This window comes from Marmota monax, unplaced genomic scaffold (assembly GCF_021218885.2).
Source record: "Marmota monax isolate L192 unplaced genomic scaffold, Marmota_monax_Labrador192_F-V1.1 WCK01_AAM20220418_F8-fsc00147, whole genome shotgun sequence".
Taxonomy (NCBI): domain Eukaryota; kingdom Metazoa; phylum Chordata; class Mammalia; order Rodentia; family Sciuridae; genus Marmota; species Marmota monax.
Genome location: NW_026693552.1, coordinates 2097672 through 2116214, shown reverse-complemented (window position 1 = coordinate 2116214; position 18543 = coordinate 2097672). Strand labels below are relative to the sequence as shown.

General features: G+C 33.0%; 1 protein-coding gene and 1 non-coding gene across 2 annotated transcripts in view; both read right to left on the bottom strand.

The window, feature by feature from the left end:
* Cnbd1 (cyclic nucleotide binding domain containing 1) overlaps positions 1-18543 on the bottom strand; it is a 403883-nt gene that overhangs the window by 221032 nt on the left and 164308 nt on the right. The gene's annotated exons all lie outside the window — the stretch shown is intronic.
* On the bottom strand, positions 4993-5102 carry LOC124102385 (U6 spliceosomal RNA). The gene has a single exon (XR_006854860.1). It is a non-coding gene; the product is annotated as a U6 spliceosomal RNA (small nuclear RNA).

Here is an 18543-nt window from a genome sequence, read left to right as displayed (position 1 = left end):
AAGTTATAAAAATTCCTAGGAAATCTACAAGAGGTTTTTTGGTTTTTGTTGTTTATTTTCTTTTGGATACAGGTCCCCAACTGAAGTGAAATGGTGTTTCTCTGCTTCATATAATTCAAGAAAAGTCAATAACGAATTATCCACTAGCAAGAATTATGGCAGACACTAATGGAATCTTATTGTATACTGATTTGAAAATCAGTACTAACCATTTATAATCTAATGCAAATGAGCATCCATTAAAAGGAGACAAGTAAAATGATATATTCAGATATTACTATAAAAACTAAACTTTTATCAGCTCAACTATAAACAAAAAAAAAGATTACTAGAAACTAAAAAAATAAATAAAACACAACTGAAATAAGTAATAGACACTACAAACCTTCAAAATGTGTGCAGATTTATAGCTTGATCCTATGAAATAATAACTGGCAGGCTATTAAATTGCTTAGAAAATGAGATGTGTTATTTTCTGCATAATGGAACTTGCATAACAATGAAAAGTCCTTGCTAAGGAATGGCTCTGTTTTGCTCATGTTCACTCTTTCCTACTGTATGTAAACCCTTGGATTGATAGCATGCTCACGTTCTTTATATAGCCCTATGAACTGATTAAGCTAAGCACAAGACTCAGGGTATAAAGTTGCTAAATAGTTTACCAGATCATTTGTCACTTTGCTGTAAGACCATAGACAGATCTGTTTCTGGATTTTAAACCCCAACCACCCCCTCCCCTAAAGGGAGTCTATTGCTTAATGTTGATAAGATCATTTAATTTGTGTTGATCTTCAAATTTTAAAGCACAGTACAAATGTAGAAACAAAGTTTAAAAGCAGTGAAGGAAAAGGAAAGTGAAGATCACTGTTGAGCACAGACTCTGTTGGATGAAAATCAAGCTTTCTTTATAGTTTTCTACTTTATCTTTGACAGTGCCACTCACTGGTGGTAATTTTGATACAATCCATTTCACCAAAAACATTTGTTGAGGTTTCACTATGTGTCTGGTGCTGTTATAAAAGCTTAATGTATTAACTCATATAAGTTCATGAATTTACAGAGAGAATGTTATTATGAATCTCTTTTTGCAAACAAGGAAATAGAGGTAACAGAGATATCTCACTGCAGGTCATAGCTAAGAAATTAAGAGTCTAGATTTTGCCCCAGGCAGTTTGATTCAGGCAAGATCAACTCTAAGGCGAAATTAGAAATATTCTAGGAAGACCATTTATTCAAATGTTTTTTGTGGATCAACACTCTCCTAAGCATAATAACTATTAGTTACAAAGACCTATTAAATAATTATCATTGACCAATTTTGAAGATAAAATTTAATTAGAAGTATAGTAACTTGCTTATTGTCATATGAGCAATAAATAGTGCATACAGAATTAGTCTACCTGATTCCAAAGCCCATGCTACTGACAAGGAGAATATATGACCTCCTTTTGGTATCTGACAACTTTGTGAGATATATCAAATAGAGAAATCACAGCTATTTACCCATACCAAACTTCTTTTGCATTTCAAAAATCATGTAGACTGCTTTTGCACAATAAATGGGGAATCAGGCAAATGTTCTCAGAATGAAAATAGACAGCTTATTTAAACTCTGAATTCACAACCAAGCCTCAGAGTTTTGAGACACCTCTACCCACCTGAGCTTTTTTGGCAGGAAGAAGAGCCCTGGGAATCTATTGAAATCTCCAGGCAAAGTTTCCTGTGCATAGGCACTTCAAAAAGGGGATAGGAAAGGGCAGAGGTAAAAACATTTTTAAAAAAATTATGCCAGCCAAAGCATTCTGCTGAATGCAAAAATTATTAAACATGTCTTCACATATGGTCAAGTGTTAATGACTCCAAGAAATAGGACAATCATCATGTAACCAGTGTACCTCTCTTAACTTTGACTAAAGTGGTCACTTTATCCCTACTACTTTTTACCTGCATTCTGCAATTTAAGTAGACATCAATTCTATCATTTATAGTAAGTTCTTCCTGGCTGTTGCCCATTGTGTAAGAGCCTTTTTTAATATTATTATGTTATTATTTTTTGTAATTTTCAGATTAAAGGAACACACACAAAAATTTATTCATAAATTAATTGGTTAGCTAGGCCAATAATACAAGGCTGATTATAAAAGAAATAATATTATTAATCAAGTTTAAATCTCAGAAATCAAATGGAACATAATCAATTGCTAATAAATCAGCAATATTGTTATTTAGAAAGGATTTTTTTAAAAATTGATGTTCATCTGCACATATATGCAGAAGCTTGCCTTGTGATTCAGTTTTTAATAACTGTCCCTATGCAATTGATCAAAGGACCCTTAGTTCATTGCTTTAGAATTCTTGGGTGATATTAGTTTCTTTCACAATCAATCTGTTTTCAAGTTAAGTAACTTTGATCATTTTCTAAGACATGAACATCTCCTCTTCCTGTATCTGCATGTAGAAAATAAATTATTTCTCTTCTTTTAAAAGCAAACAAACAAACAAAACCTTTTTCTGAGTAGATTTCTAGCAGGGAACTAACTCTGTGAATCATAATTGCTACAGTACACTATGCAGCTGAATTTGACCTTTTATAGAAGAAACAAAAAAAAGGAATGAGAACACCATGGTTTTCTTTCTTTATTCCCATAGCAGACTTAATGCCCATCTCTGATTAAAATTATATTTGTCAAAGACCCTCACACAGCAAAATTATTTTAGTATGTATTCCTTGAAAGATAATTAAATAGCAAACTACAAAAACATGTCTCTATATATTTGGATAATTTATCAACTGCATTCAAGATATATGGGAATATTCATAAAAAATTAATTCCTGATTGAAAATATAATGCTTATCCAGAAAGGAGGCATTTGAACTTGGTAGTAAGTCTTTTCTTCATTTGAGCACCAGGATCTGTCTTAGATTTTTTTTCCTCTTCAATCACTTCATCTTTCCTTTATTGTTGATACATTTTTCAATGCCTGCTTAAATATCAGTTTTTCTGGGATGCCATTCCTAGTTCTCTTTCATTTTTTTCCAAATTTCACTTGTAAAGTGATAATAATATTGTAATAGTGTTTAATTTACAGAGTAGTCATGAGGATTACATGGGATTATATGTGTAGAGTGCTTCATGTGATGCTTACACATAGTGGGCACATTATAAATGTTCAGTATTGATATGGAGTAGGTTAATTGTTCCAGATACCTTCCTAAAGAACCTTATTGATACTATTGTCCATTGAGCAAAGTACCACTAATTAATAGATAACAACCATGCCTGAATTTCTAGACTATAAATGTCTCTAGTTTTCAAATAAATATATACAATGACCAACTAGACCTCTCCATTTAGATTCCCAAGCCACACACCTCAGAATGCTAGAAATAGAGGTTTTCATATCTACCAAATCAAATGCAATTGAACTCCTTTCAGAAATTTGGGAGTTACCCCCAGACTGCCCCTCTCTAACATCATATATCTAATTAGTTTCCTAGTACTGTGGATTCAACCTCCTAAATATATGCCATATCCATTCCCTTCTTCAGTAAATTACTGCCATTGGTGTAACTCAAGACCTTATCAATTCTTCCTTGGATGACTGCTGCTTTCTTTGTAGATTGGTTTCTTAGGCTCAGTTCCACCTCTAATTTATCTTCTATGCTTCTAATCCAGCTGCCAAATGCAAATCTGGCTATGGTAGTTGCTTGTTGAAATAGTTTGGTGGCTCTCAGTTATTTACAGGATAAATATCAACTTCCTTAATATCTGGATATCATAGAGCACAATAAACATAACCTCCTTACCTTGTATAAACCGTAAAAATATTGAGGGGAAAAAAAGCAAATGAGGAATAGATAAAAGATGTCTCTCTTATTACTAATGAATCTATGTTGGAGATATGGTTTATTCTTGTAGTTAAATGTGCTTTCTATTTTTTGTTAAATATTAACAAAAATGTAAACAAAATTTAAATGTAAACAAAATTTAAGCTTTACTGACAGATAGTTTTGCCTCTACAGTATAAAATCAAAATTATATATTTTCAATTCACTTGAATATTTCATTTTCACAGAGGTCCCAACTGAATATTGGCTCATTTTTTCACTTTTCAGTTTTTGTGTTTTTAAAATATTTAATTTGATTCAACAATGTTTACTAATTATGTGAAACATTTATATTTGCAAGAATAAAGCCACTATTTTAGAAGCTTTTCTTCTAAAATTTGCATGTATTCTGTTCCTGTATTTTTATTCCTCTACATACTTGGAAAAACTTTGGCATAATCCATACATAGTTCTTCATCTGGCTCCTCATTTCAGAAAGCAGCCAGTTGGTATTATCAGAGTATAAAGGTCTTCCTCACTCAGTTTACAGGTATGAAACACAATGTCATGCAGATGAACCATAATGCATTCACCTGCTTCCTGTGGGTGGACATTTAAACTATGTCCAAGTAGAACTTTAAAGAACAAATTCTGAATCCACAAGCATGCATACTTAATGCCCACTTAAACTAAGAAAATATGTATTAGGTTTAGCAGTAAAGGTTACTGGGCATGGTGATGGTAATATTTATTTTTTGTTGTCTGACTACCTCTCCTTTCATTCCATCAAAATCACAGCGACGGCTATTGTCCAGTTGGAAACTGGGGTTATCTTTCTTATTCAGATAGGAGTGAGAGTCCTTGGAAATACCTCCCTCCTTTGTCTTTATAACTTCACTTTGCTCATTGGACACCATGTAAGCTCCACAGACATGGTCCTCAACCAACTGGTATTAGCCAATTCCTTTGAACTTTTCTCTAGAGGGATCCCTTAGACAGTGGCAGCTTTTGGACTGAACTCCTTCCTGAATAAAGCTGGATGTAAACTTCTCTTCTATTTTCAGAGTGGCCAGAGGGGTTTCCCTCAGCACCACCTGCTTCCTCAGTAGCTTTTAGGCCATAAAACTTTACCCCAATTTCTCTAAGTGGCTGGAGCTCAGAATAAAAATATGGAACACTCTAAGAATTTGCATGTCATCCTCACACAGGGGCCATGCTAATATTCACTGCATCATTAAAATTTGAGTATATGTGCTTTCTTAATGTTGAATCCAGAATAGGAAAATCTCCCTCAGGTCCCTAGGGGATGTTGAACTAGAGTAAATTTTCCTACCTGGAGAAACACCCCTAGCTGGTTGCACCTTTAAGAGGAGGAATGATGCAGTTGTCTTCGTATTCTCATTTAATCTTCTTAAGTTTACCATTCAGATAAGTCTTTCCCCACAGACCTTTTGGTTATGGCTTAGATATGAGGTCTGCCCCAAAATCTCTATATGTGAGATAAGGCAAGAAGGTACTTTCCTTTGTCATGCCCTGAAACCATGTCATTTGGCCTCACCTCAGATCCAGAGCTATGGAGTCTACTGACCATGGACTCAAACCTCTGAAACCAGGAGCTAAAATAAACATTTCCTGCTCAAAATTTTTCTTGTCAGGTCTTTTGACTGCAGTGATGCAAAGCCTAAAGAAAACATATTTAAAGGAGATGAGTAAAGCTGAATGTGTCACTCCATTGATCTTTCACACTGGAGGAAACATTCAGTGAAGTTATCTCCAAATGATGAATCTGGTAGATCACAGCTTTTGTGAGTCCACATCCTCTCACTCTCTTCACCACCCATTCTAGGTTCTATCGATTTCAAATTGTTTCATGGATTGTTAGCAGGTTTTGTAAATCCAAAGAAGAAGAGTGGAGAATATTCTGTGGTCAAATAATTTTGGGGGGATAGTAGAGGATAGGAAAGGTAGCAGAATACAACAGTTACTAATATGGCATTATGTAAAAATGTGGATGTGTAACCGATGTGATTCTGCAATCTGTATTTGGGGTAAAAATGGGAGTTCATAACCCACTCGAATCTAATGTATGAAATATGATATGTCAAGAGCTTTGTAATGTTTTGAACAACCAATAAAAATGATATATAAATAGTAAAACAGTAAAATGCTAATGAGGATTACAGCTTTCCAACAAGGAAATAAAGTGCTTCCAATTCACAGTAGTTTTTTTTTTCCTGAAACACTCTTTGGAAAACGCTGCTGTAGTCAAATCATTGCATGTGCAGTTGGGAATACCTTGTTGCTCGTGCCCGTGCATCTAAACCACTGGCCATCCATCCTCACTCTGTCAAATGTCCTGTCCATTGCCACTTGACCAGCTCTCCATGACCTTTATAACCAAAAGGTCACTTCTTAACCAAAAACCAAAAATCACTTCTTACCATTTTCTCAAACACTAGACTCTCCTCCTCAATTTCCTTCAGCATGTTTCTTCAGCATTTCTGGCTCTTACACCCTGTATTGATACTCTTTTGTTTGGCTTTCTGTCTTACCAAATTAGAGATACAGAGGTTAAAAATAGTTCTATTATCTTTGCATCTTAAACAGCATGTAATGTTGCAGGCATTTGATGAGTAATATTAGAAAGAAGAATGAGCTTGGATTTACTTGGGTGTCATTTCTGGTTTACCATGATGTACAAAGTGTGCCACCTGCCCAGCTCCTTACTCTAGTTTCAACACTTGCCATGTTCCAGCAGACAAAACTGCATTCAGCTCATCCCTCTCGTTGTTTCTCTGGCCTTCCTTGATAGTGTTTCCTCTTTCTGAATCTCCCCAAACCTTACACTTACTTAACTCCTTATATATTTTTACATTATATCAATTTACTTTTTTTAGTTGAGCATTCTGTATAAATGCAGAGATCACATCTATTTTGTTCACTTAGTATATCTCCATTATATAATACAGAGCCTGACATATCATAAGTAAGCAATAAATAGTCATGGAATGAGTGAACAACTAGTTATGATCCTCATCCAGGCTCTGGGTGCCAGTGTATTTAGAATTTTATAACATTAATTTCATCAATGTCCTACTACATGTCCACTTTTAGGTAAGATGATGGGTGTATATTTTATTTTTACTTTCCTTTCCCTGTCTCTGCTGCTTCTGTCCGCTGTTTGTCACTCTGCATGCTAGGACAGGACTTACAAATCAACCCCTACCCTCCTCTGTGTCACGCTGCCATCTTCGTGTACAAATTGTAGCTTAAAGGTCGCTCGGGTTAACTAGAGCATACAAAAGCCAGAGAAACTCTACATGGGTTTGTTTCTGTTGACATTAAAATAGTGGGTCACACTATAACCAGGAGATTCATGTGGAAGTGGCAGTCTGATATATTTCTTCAGAGAGCAAAACAATTACAGATAAGCAATTTTCTTTCCCAAGAGACTAGTAAAGTGCCTTCTTTCTGTCACCTTTCAATATTTTATATTGTGGTGAGTAACTACACCTTTTCTATCCAATTAGGAAAGCAATCAACAAGTCAAAGAGTAAATAGCTAACCAGTCAAGTAAAAAAACATATGCAAGAGTACGGCAGCATGCCATCATTTTTCAAACTTGACCTTACGTAGCAACAGTAAAACACATCCTTTTTCAACAGATGTGGAGGCCATCATATTGATATAATTACTTTCCTTGCACTTAATATTTACTTATTGGAAATTGTTTTGATATTATTTTAAAAGAGGAACAGTGTTAGATTAAAAGCCTTAAAGGAAGTGAAAATTATAGAACATGACTTCATGGAACTACAATGGCTTCCCTAAATCAAGTATATTGTTTGATCAACTTTGAGATCAGGATTTCAAAATTATTTTCTTCTATTTTTAAAATGAATGCAATTTTACTCCAGAAAATTTGCAAAATAAATATGAAAATAATCTGAAACTGCACAATCTAATGGTTTGAAGCATATAAGGATAAGGTTTATATAAGCATTTGGATTTGTGGATGATAAGAATTTCCTCTGATTGTCAACTCCTCAATGTGCAAACAAGGTCTTTTATATTCTAGCCCTGACTTCCCAGAAGCCCTGACTTCTCATTTTTTTAGAGTTAAATAAAATAAAGAAAATTAAAGCACCTACTACTAAAAATTAATATTATGATGATATGATAAAGTTATATAAAAAGTTACAATTTTAAAGTTTAAAATGTTTCCAATTATCATGGTGAATATGTCCATTGATGAAAATTTATAAAATATGGAAAAAAGAGAGACCAAAAAATTACCCATAAGCTACCAGCCAAGTTAACCAATATTAATGTTGTAAGATAGCCTTTCATAATATTTTTAATATGTTCTTAGACATCCTAAACTAATGTAGGTATTTAATTTACAAAGTATATAAAAACACACTCATAATAACTCAAGAGTGTGTTGTATAGAAACAGATGTCAGAGACTGTGAGCAACCAACGATTTGATTATTTCTCCATCTCATTATGATTCCCTGAAATTTGATCATTACCCATCAAGTAGACTCAGAGTGGCTGAGGAAATATACACTGGGTATATCTAACTGTGGTAGGAAGTAGTATATTTCCTTCCCTTTGCATTAATTTCCTTCATGTAAATTAATGCCCCCTATATAGTATACATTTCATGTATTTATTTTGGTCTGTAATCTTTTGCCATATCTCTAGAATACGAGCTTTGTGAGTTAGATAATTTTAAACATTTTGTTTATGCATTTATCGATACATAAATCCCTAGCATTGAGAATGGTGTGTGGTTCACTGGAGTTACTCAGTAAATATTTGTTCAATGAATGAATGAATGAACATAATGAATATATGTGTATCCTACCTGAATTAGGTCAAAGATGTTCTTGGTGATTTTCAGTGTACAGGAAACTGTGACACTTTAATGACGGCAGTTTGAAAGAAGACACAGGCATTTTGCTGCCAGGGTCTCTGCAGTCTGTTTCCTGCCTTCCTGAAGCTTGGTTTTCAAACCTTTAGCTCTATGAGTTACTAAGATAATTAACCAAGATGGTCTTAATCATCAGTTTGATTAGATGGCTTGTTCCTGACTACAGATCTCAGCCCTCCTTTTCTTAGAGCATTTACTTTAGAACACTTGCAACTATAAATTCTTTCTCTGCCCCTTAAGATGTAAATTTTGTCCCAGACTCTTTCCTGTTTTACAACCCAGAAATGTCTCTCAAGCACCTGGGAGTTATCGCTCTGAAATGCAATCAAAGAAGAGAAAGTCCCTATCTTCCAATTTGTGAGGTAGAACCCTAACTTGAATAAGCACGAACCAGCAAACAAAAAATGGCTTAATTACATGGATTAACCTTCCTTCTAAAGTCCCGTATTTTTTTCAGTAGCTCACCCCAGAGCTTAAAACTCACCTGCCTTTTGTTTAAAGAAGTTGAATTCACTCTTTCTCCCTGTGCGATATGTTGACCTCTATTATAATTCCTGTTTTATTCTATCTGGTGCATTTTTTTCTTGTTATAATCTTGAAATAAATTGTAAATTTTGATTAAACTACCCATATTCAGTTCTCTTGACTAAGAAAAGGAGCATCACTTCACACAAAGAATCTTAATGAAATATCACTTAGCCTCATAGGAAATGGAACTGGAACACCACTTAGGGTTAAAGGAACTCTATGAAATATGACAGTGAGAGCCATGCATATTTTCACTCTCTAGTGCCAGCTTTTCCTTTTTGATAACAGTTTCTATATTCCTATTTGCATGGGCCTTGGAAACAGACTGAAGTTTTTTGTTTGTTTGTTTTGTTTTAGTACTTTGTTTTTTATTCTGCAAAGATGTTTTCAACTTCATGACTTCCTTCTGGATTTGTTTCTGTTCTTGCATGATTTTGGCTTACCAATGGCCATTATGCTCTTACCCCATGAATTTGCTCTACAATTTCACCTTTTTATTCTCAGTACTACCTAATTCATGTTATTTTTTTATCTAGTTTGAATTGCTAAGAAAAAAATATACATCATATCCCTTCACAAGGGTCCACTTCATGTTTTATTGGTCAATCTATGAATCAACTTACTTAGGTCAATCCTATCCCCAAATTAAACTACATACATTCAAGAGAGTCAAGATACTTAAAAACTGTTTATCCATGGTCCACTCAGTCATGATGAGGGCTGTTATCTAAAGATGGTAGATACTGTGATGTTCAATTGTTGTGCATTCTACCATTGGATTTCCAGAGATATACAACTTTCTTCCTATGTATACAGTGCCAAAGATGTTCTTTACCTAACATGACACTCCTTACCTAACATAACACTCCTATCAAAATTCATTGCATCTTTACAGCTTCCAATCAGATGATAACACCAACTCATGTAAGCCTTCATATAGAAAAAAAATATATCACAATATCATTGCAAAAGGTTTTTTCCCATAGTCCTATGATCTTCCATCCAGAGGAGGCCCATCGCTCCTCTTGCATAGTGATAATAATCTTAAATGTTATGTTTCTCCTTTCTGAAACCAGTGGATTCAATGTTAAATGTAATCACAACTATTACACACTAAATAGTTGTTAAACAATAAACAAATCTCATATCCTACCTAAGTATAGAAAGAGGAAAAAAATGTCAAGCCCTAGATTTCTGATATAGGTGTTCAGGATATGAAAGGAGAATGCAATGTCCTATTGTTTCAAAAAAGCACATAAAATATTCTATAGAACAGCATCCAAAATATTAACGAAATCTGCTGATTCTCATACCATGCTGTCTGGGAATGGCAAGAAAAGAGATGGGGCCTCATTCCTTTTGCAATGAAATGAATTGTTTGGTCAGACAATTAAAATATCTGATGTTTTCCCCATGGAAACTAATCCCCAATGTGTAACAGCTGTAATATCAAGGCAGTCTGCTTCAGGGTGGTATCACCTCACTTGCAAAGACTTCTGGAAATAAAGGATCAAATTTATTTGTTTTTATGCTTTATAAAACTCAAGTCTGGAAATTGTCTATATGACTAAAGCTCCCTACCACATTATTTTGAGTCAGTTCCAGATTCCTCTTCATCAGGGCTGAGGAATTTTGGCAACACATGACTCACAAAAGCTTGGTGGGCCGCTTGTCAACACCCTCCACAGGAGCTCTGTGGCCCAAAGTTAAATTGAAGATCACAGCATGTGAGTGTATTCCTGCTTCAAGATTAGTATTCCCCCAGGGCTGCCACAGAACATCCCAAGTTCAAATTTAATTCTGCCTCGTCTTAGTTATATGTTCTTAGAGTCGTCTTTAACCACTTTGCTAATAAATGACAGTAATTTTAATAAATCTATTTTTCAAGATTTGCCATAAGAAATGACCAAATTTAAATATACAATTTCACATTCATTTTATTATAAAATCCAGCATGTAGTAATTCCAAATTAATTTAATAAGAAATCAAACTCCCTATAGGTAAAGAAAATTTTTGAAAAATTCAAATGTCTCCATAAAGATGACTAATTAGCATAAAGCCTGAGTGGAAAGGAAAAAAATAAATAAATCCTGGCAAGTTGAAAGCAAGAAATCTGAAAGTTTTACATGAAGTTAATTTATACAAGAATTAGTCAGAATAATAAAATATTTTTCTACAGTATTTAACAGTTAATCTGATTGATATTGGAACACACACACACACACACACACACACACACACACGAGTTTTCTATTTGATGCTGTGTTTTCTCCAACATATACTTTCAAAAGAACTGAACCAAACATGTTAAAAGAAAAAAAAATCTGTGGAAATTTTAAGACTATTTTCAAACAAATATTCTGCATGCACAGAGAAATGAAATTTAAGCTAAAATATGAAAACTATTATTTAATATTCTGAATGGAGGATAGACAATATTAGATAGAATATAGTGGTAGAGATATACGTACATACATACATATGAAAATATCCAATAATTTGATAAGTTAAATTGAGAAAAAAATAGACTAATAGGATGAATATAAGCAAAATAATCTATAGAAGGATAATTATATCAATCATGGTGACAGATAATAGTATTTTGTACTATGGTAGTCAAAATAGAGATGGAAAGATTTAGGACACAAATGTTTAATTATTAGAATATATACTCAAATAGGACTTAATGAGGTGAGTAGGAGTAAGGATAAAGAATAATCATGGAGCCTGACACTGTGGCACACTCCTGTAATCCCACTGGCTCAGGAGGCTCAGGTAGGAGGATTGTGAGTTCAAAGCCAGCCTCAGCAAAAGTGAGGTGATAAGCAACTCAGTGAGACCCTGTCTCTAAACAGAATACAAAATAGTGTTGGGGATGTGGCTCAGTAGTCAAGTATCCCTGAGTTAAACCACTAATACAAGAAAAAACAAAAGAGAGAGTTATATACTCTGAAGGTTAAAAGAATTCTGTCTTTATCTGACTCCATACCCATCCTGAAACTGGAGCTAAATTTTTCAACTAAGTGGTCACTAGTCTTACCCTTCATAGATATCTTAGTTTTCCTGGGAATCATCAATCATCCTGTTCTCACTTGGAGCTCCTAGGAAAATATCATATAACGATGCCAAAGGACTCCATTACTGATCCTGCTCAGTCTTACTTTTGTTCACAAAATTTTACACATCACTAAAACAATTGCTTTCTAATTTGTTGACATAGCTCTTGCAAATTTGACACCTCTCAACAACCACACCATTCCTTTTCATAAAGTGATCCAATGGCCTTACTTTAGTAATTTGTTACACTTTCTTCTTTGCTATATTGCTGAATAGTTGGGCTTCAATAATTTTTGACAATTAAATTAATAAACAGACACATTTAAGTGACTAGTATGAGATATGAAAGCTGGATGTAGATGTTCCAGTCTCTTTTATATGATGAAATCTTTTTCATAGTTAAGGACCTTTTTTAAAACCTTTGCCACTGAAAGAATATACCAATTTTAAAGAAATAATTACATTGTAAATTTAATATATGTATATAACTGATACTAAAAACATATAAAGATTTAATGTGGATCTTGGGTACTGTAAAATTTCAAAAAAGAATGTTTCCATTATTTTGTAATATAAAATGTAATTGGACATAAAGTCAAATTAAAACTTTTAGGAGTACTCCTGTAAGACTATTACTTGTTCTTGTCCTGTATTTGATATATTATGTTAATAGTACATCTGTTGCCTTTTATTTACCTACTAATGTTAAGAATCTTTTATATTTCTACCTTTTGGAGTTATTAGAATATTATATGTGGAGACCAATAAAATATAAGCCACTGAAGTAAGCTATTCTTATGAGGACTTGGAAAATTTCTAAAACAAGAAACTGTTAAAAAAAACTGTGAGAAAATCATCTGTTTTGAGTGGAATAGACATTAACTTGACTATAGTTAGGGCAATGGGCTATGTGCAACCCACTTTATGGCAATTTAAAATATAGATCCATACCTTTATTGGACTATGCTTTTATTTGTGATTATTAAAATGAAAAGTATAAGAACATACACAGTTCATTCCCCTTTGTAGAACTTAGATGTTGACACCAAATGTACTTTTTACACTTCCATTAACTTAGTTACTACAGCATTGATTTTTATATCATTTATACCACTGGAAATGCAGAAGGAATGTTGATAGAAGCCACGGCAGAACAATCAATTTTTATGTGGTAGTTACATAGTTAAAAGGAAATTGGATAGGCTTGTTTAAAAGCCAAGATCATTTTCATTCAGTAAATTGATTGTGGAAAAACTCAATAGTGAATATCCTGTATGAAGTGTAAAATCTATAGGTGTTTAAAAAATATTAACAATGATGAAAAAATATTTTTGTTAAAGTTCAGAAGTAAAGACTTTAAAAGACATATTTCTTTTATAGTATTTTTTAAAAAGACTTTAAACATTTACTAAAGATAGCAAAAAATTTAGCAGACCCCAAAACTAACTTAGTTTTATTTAATGACAAGAAGATAAGGGCTATAAATGTCACATCTAGAATAGGAATGTAATAGTGACCACCACAAATCATTGTCACAAGTTATACCTACTCAAGGGTTTCTTGGCATTGCTTCCTGTGATTATTTTTTCTTATTAAAGTTTCTGATTCTGTATGCTATAGTATCTTGACAACAAAAATGGCTGTATCTTTGAATTTTAAATATTTCTTTTTTTAAAATATTTATTTTTTAAGTGAAGATGGACACAACACAATGCCTTAATTTTTATGTGGTGCTGAGGATTGAACCCAGTCCCGCCCGTGCTAGGCGAGAGCTCTACAGCTGAGCCACAATCCCAGCCCCTGAATTTTTAATATTTCTAACATGAATCTTGATACATTACTATAATTTAAAACATTAAACATAAAAAATTTACAATGCAGTGCCTTCTTACATTGGTAAAAACTCGATACTTCTGTTGTAATCTCTCATGCCGTATCATGACTTCAGTAAAATTATAATAAATCATTTTGTTTAATGTTCATAGATTACCTTATCAATCCAAGATCTTTTATATTTAATGCTTTACTGTCAGATTCATGCTAGAAGTTTTAGAATCATTTGCCAGCAGTAAGGAAAAAAGATTATGTTTGGGTAAATAGGTGTTTTGTTTGTTTGTTTGTTTGTTTCTTTTTCCAGGCCAAATAATAAATAAAAAGAACAAAGTCTCTAAAGGAAAGTAGATCTCTGTCATTTATTGTGCAGGTTTGATCAATTCATATAATCTCTTCAGTTTCTTCACCAGTTAAATAAGATGGACTATATTGTGTTAGAATGTGCACTGTGTGGTTATGTGTGTATGTGTGCACACGCTTGTGTGTGAAAGAGGGAGGCAGAGAGAGAAATCAAGACAGAAAAAGAAAAATTAAACACAGACAAAATATATGAAAAGCTGACAGTTACCATGTTCTCAGTAATAAATAAGAAAAATATATTTGCTGGCATTGACAAACTGCCCTGTGATGACAAATGGATCTCCTGTTGGAATAATTATTAATTTATTTTCTCTATTTTTTAGAGAGCTTGTTTGATCTTCATAAAACTCATGAAGTGAGTAAGATACTTTCACACCCAGAACTCAGAAGTGCAAATGTAACTTCCGTAAATAACTCCTAAATTAAAGCCCCCATTCCAACTAAAGATAGATTAACATAAGGTCAATTCTGACTAATCACAGTCAGTTGAGGTACAAGCTAAAGTTGGTCACTTCCCTTGGCTTTCTTTTCTTTGGGAACACTTTACTATTTATTTACAGAGGAGAGGCTAAATTTTTATAGTATCCTCAAATTGTGTAGGATACCTTGACCTCTAGTCTTTGCTGGGAATCTTTCTATCCACCTCTTCTGGTCCTTGGACTTGGCTATGATGTCATCTGGCTGCATCTTCCATCTGGACTGTGAAAACTTTCAAACCCACCAACATAGCTACTTCTTAGAGCACTGGAAACCTCAGCTGCTCTTCCAAACTGCTCATGGCTGCAGGAATCTTGGTGGTTGCTCCCCTTCTCTTAGGTTCTCAACGCCCCTGCATGCCAGTTGACAATGTATTCTCCTGCTATCAAGCATTGCACACTCTACAGGGACACATGAAAGTTGAGGAATGTGTTGGCTTCCTAGACTGTCCTCCTGCTGTCTTGACTCATAAATAAATATGGAGATTCATTTGTGTGGATAAATCTTAATCTAATAGGGACAAATTCCATACTAAGTCATGATTCTTTTGCAAGCCTTCCACTATTTTGCTCTCCACTCTTCAAACAGTCCTATGAGAGACTTTATCTCTTATCTTTATTATGTAATACCATCATATATAACTCTTTCTGTTTCACTCTATATTTTTGCTACGACCTCATTTCCCACAGCAGGGCTTTAAAGCCAAGGTCAAGTTTGAATAGAAAAGACTAAGAAATAAACAAAGGAATTGCAGGATTATAAAACAAAGGTTTTATGCCTTCACACCAAGAATGGGGAATCATAATGAAAAAACATAGAAAAAAAAGGGGTACTACTCCAACCCATAGGTATATTTCTTCTGCTTCTCTGGCCTGCTTATTTGAAATTTATTGTTTCCAAATGATTCTTTCATGGAAAACCTCAATTCTCTTATTCAGTAAAACTTTCTAAAATATATCATAGTTAATGTGTCTCAAGAATTTCAGAGTAAATCATTTATTGACATCTATTTATTCATTCACCAGGGGTTTATTGTGAATCTGTTATTGACCAACATCACTTCTGTATAACAGAAATCCAAAAATGAAGGCATGATCCATGATCTCATATAATTTATAATTGAGTGGAGAAGACAGTTCACCAAACATCAAATACATAATTTAAATAGTATCTGTATTTAGCCAAAGTCAGTTGTTTTATAATATCAAAGATTTACTATATTGCATTTCGTATCAGTATTTTACTTTCACAATTAAGTTATAATTATTTCTAAAAAATCTCAAATCACTGTGATCTAACTTAACCATGAAAATAAGTACTGATCTAAACAAAGTACGTATAAAACAAAGACCCAATAACTCAGTAAGAATCAAGTAGGCCTTATAAAGGCTTCCTTAGTTTATGACTTGTATTTTCCAATTTTATGTTTAGACAATAATTGTTACCTTCTGTGCCATTTTATGCTCTCCAAGCAAACAACTTTATTAATAGTGAAAGATAAAAGCTGAATCGCCCTCCCAAGCTTTACCCGTTTATACTACAGACTTTAATTACTAGTCATCTTCCATATAAACTCTCTCATTGTAAAGATTCACAGGAGTAAAAGAAGAAATACATTTTGAAAACTGTTAATGATCAGTTGTGTATGTGTTTGTGTGTGTATTCTGTCTTAATCCACTAACACGGAGCTATAGAATGCATTATGTCTAAGTAGAAGGTATGAAATTATATACCTTTTAAATGAAAGTTGGATCAGATCTGGATCATAAATACTTTTAATATCATTTTATAAGTCATATAATATATATGTACATATTTTATGTGTGTGTGAGTACACACACAGATAGATTCCTTTAATCTAGGAAAAAAGACTTGTTTCTCCTTAAATGTGCTGCTCTATTAGGCAAAAATGAACACTATTGAAAAATGCAAAACAGTGATTTATATTAAACACTGATTTATGATATTTACCATAAAGTTTATTAAAATAAGTAACAAAAAGATCTTCACTTTTTCTTTGCAAACATTTTCACTGGGTATAACTTTATAAAACATCAGTGGTGCATGTTAGAATTATCAATGCATTTTCTTCTCCATCACTTAGTATAATATTTACCCAAAGATAAAATCAGTATCTTACATATATTTTTACTATCTTTATAAGATGTTCTAATACAGTGTAAAATAATTCAGTTATGACTATCTTCTTAGATATATAACTTGTGCTTCAATTTTCATTTAACTGTGTTTATAGTCTTAAAGATAGAAATCAAACCAAATATTATGTTTCTTTTTATAAATGGAAAATTCACAATGGACTAAATAACAAAATAAATTATTTAGGAAGATATAAGACAAGAACATAATTATCTAATTCTAAATGTGAACACTATAGGCCTTGAAATTCCTGTTAATGGCATCACAGGATTTTTTTTTAAGTCTGAGTTCCAGATTTAAAACAATTTCTGATTTGAAAAAAGTGTGTCTGATATTTAGAGACAATTACAGCAAGTTCTGAACAATGAAAGAAGTTTTGTGAAATTTTCTTCAACCCTTAAAGAGTAAAGTATTATATCACAACAGAAAGGTAGAACTTAACAATAAAAGTTATTAAGAAACAAAGACACTGAAAAGCCATCTTTTTGTTGCTAAGGACATCTTTATGAAACTGGACATTTTATTCCTAAAGTCTATAGTAACTTCATTCCCCTTTTCAAGTCACAAGTCACTTATTTTGTTATTTGATATCCACATTAACTATTTGCAGCACTGATGAATAATGTTAATCAGAAATCAGGAATTTTGACATAGCAAATAATTGTAGTCAAATGCTACATATTTTAAACAAATCAGTCACATAACTCAAACTGGATTTCACTGTTAGTATCCCTTTTCCCAATGCTTTTATGAACATATTTAAAAGTAAATACACTTTTTCAATAGCAAGTTTGTCTATGCTTAGCAATCAAAGACTATTAGGTCATTTTAATATTAATCAAAGTATAAAATGGAAACTGAAGTTCTATCTTAGATAGCAATTTTTAGATAGGGATTAAACCAAATACTTCCTAGTACTCTTTATTAGGTCATTCTGGGAAAAATCTAAGCCAAAAAGGCTAAATCACATACAACAAACAGCTTTCACTTTCTCTCAATAAGACCAAATATTTTCTTGTTATCAGACTTGTTGCTTGATATGTATTAGATTGCCTAAATCAACAGAATTATAACTTGCTCACAAAGTATTTTAAATCCACTTTTCTGTGAATTTTTTTAAAAATTATGTTAAAAGAGACCCTATAATATTCCACAGGAAGACCAACAGTTCAGGTTACTTATCAGTGTAAGCACTATACCTAGTATTAAGTGAGAAAGAGCTGATAGAAAGTATTGAGTGAGAGTGAACACTTGGATGAAAGAAGCACTCAGTACATGATCTCACCCATTAATAGGCTTTTTTTTTTTTATTATGGGTAATCTCCATTTAGGAGCATGCATGACTGATAAAACTCAGATATTT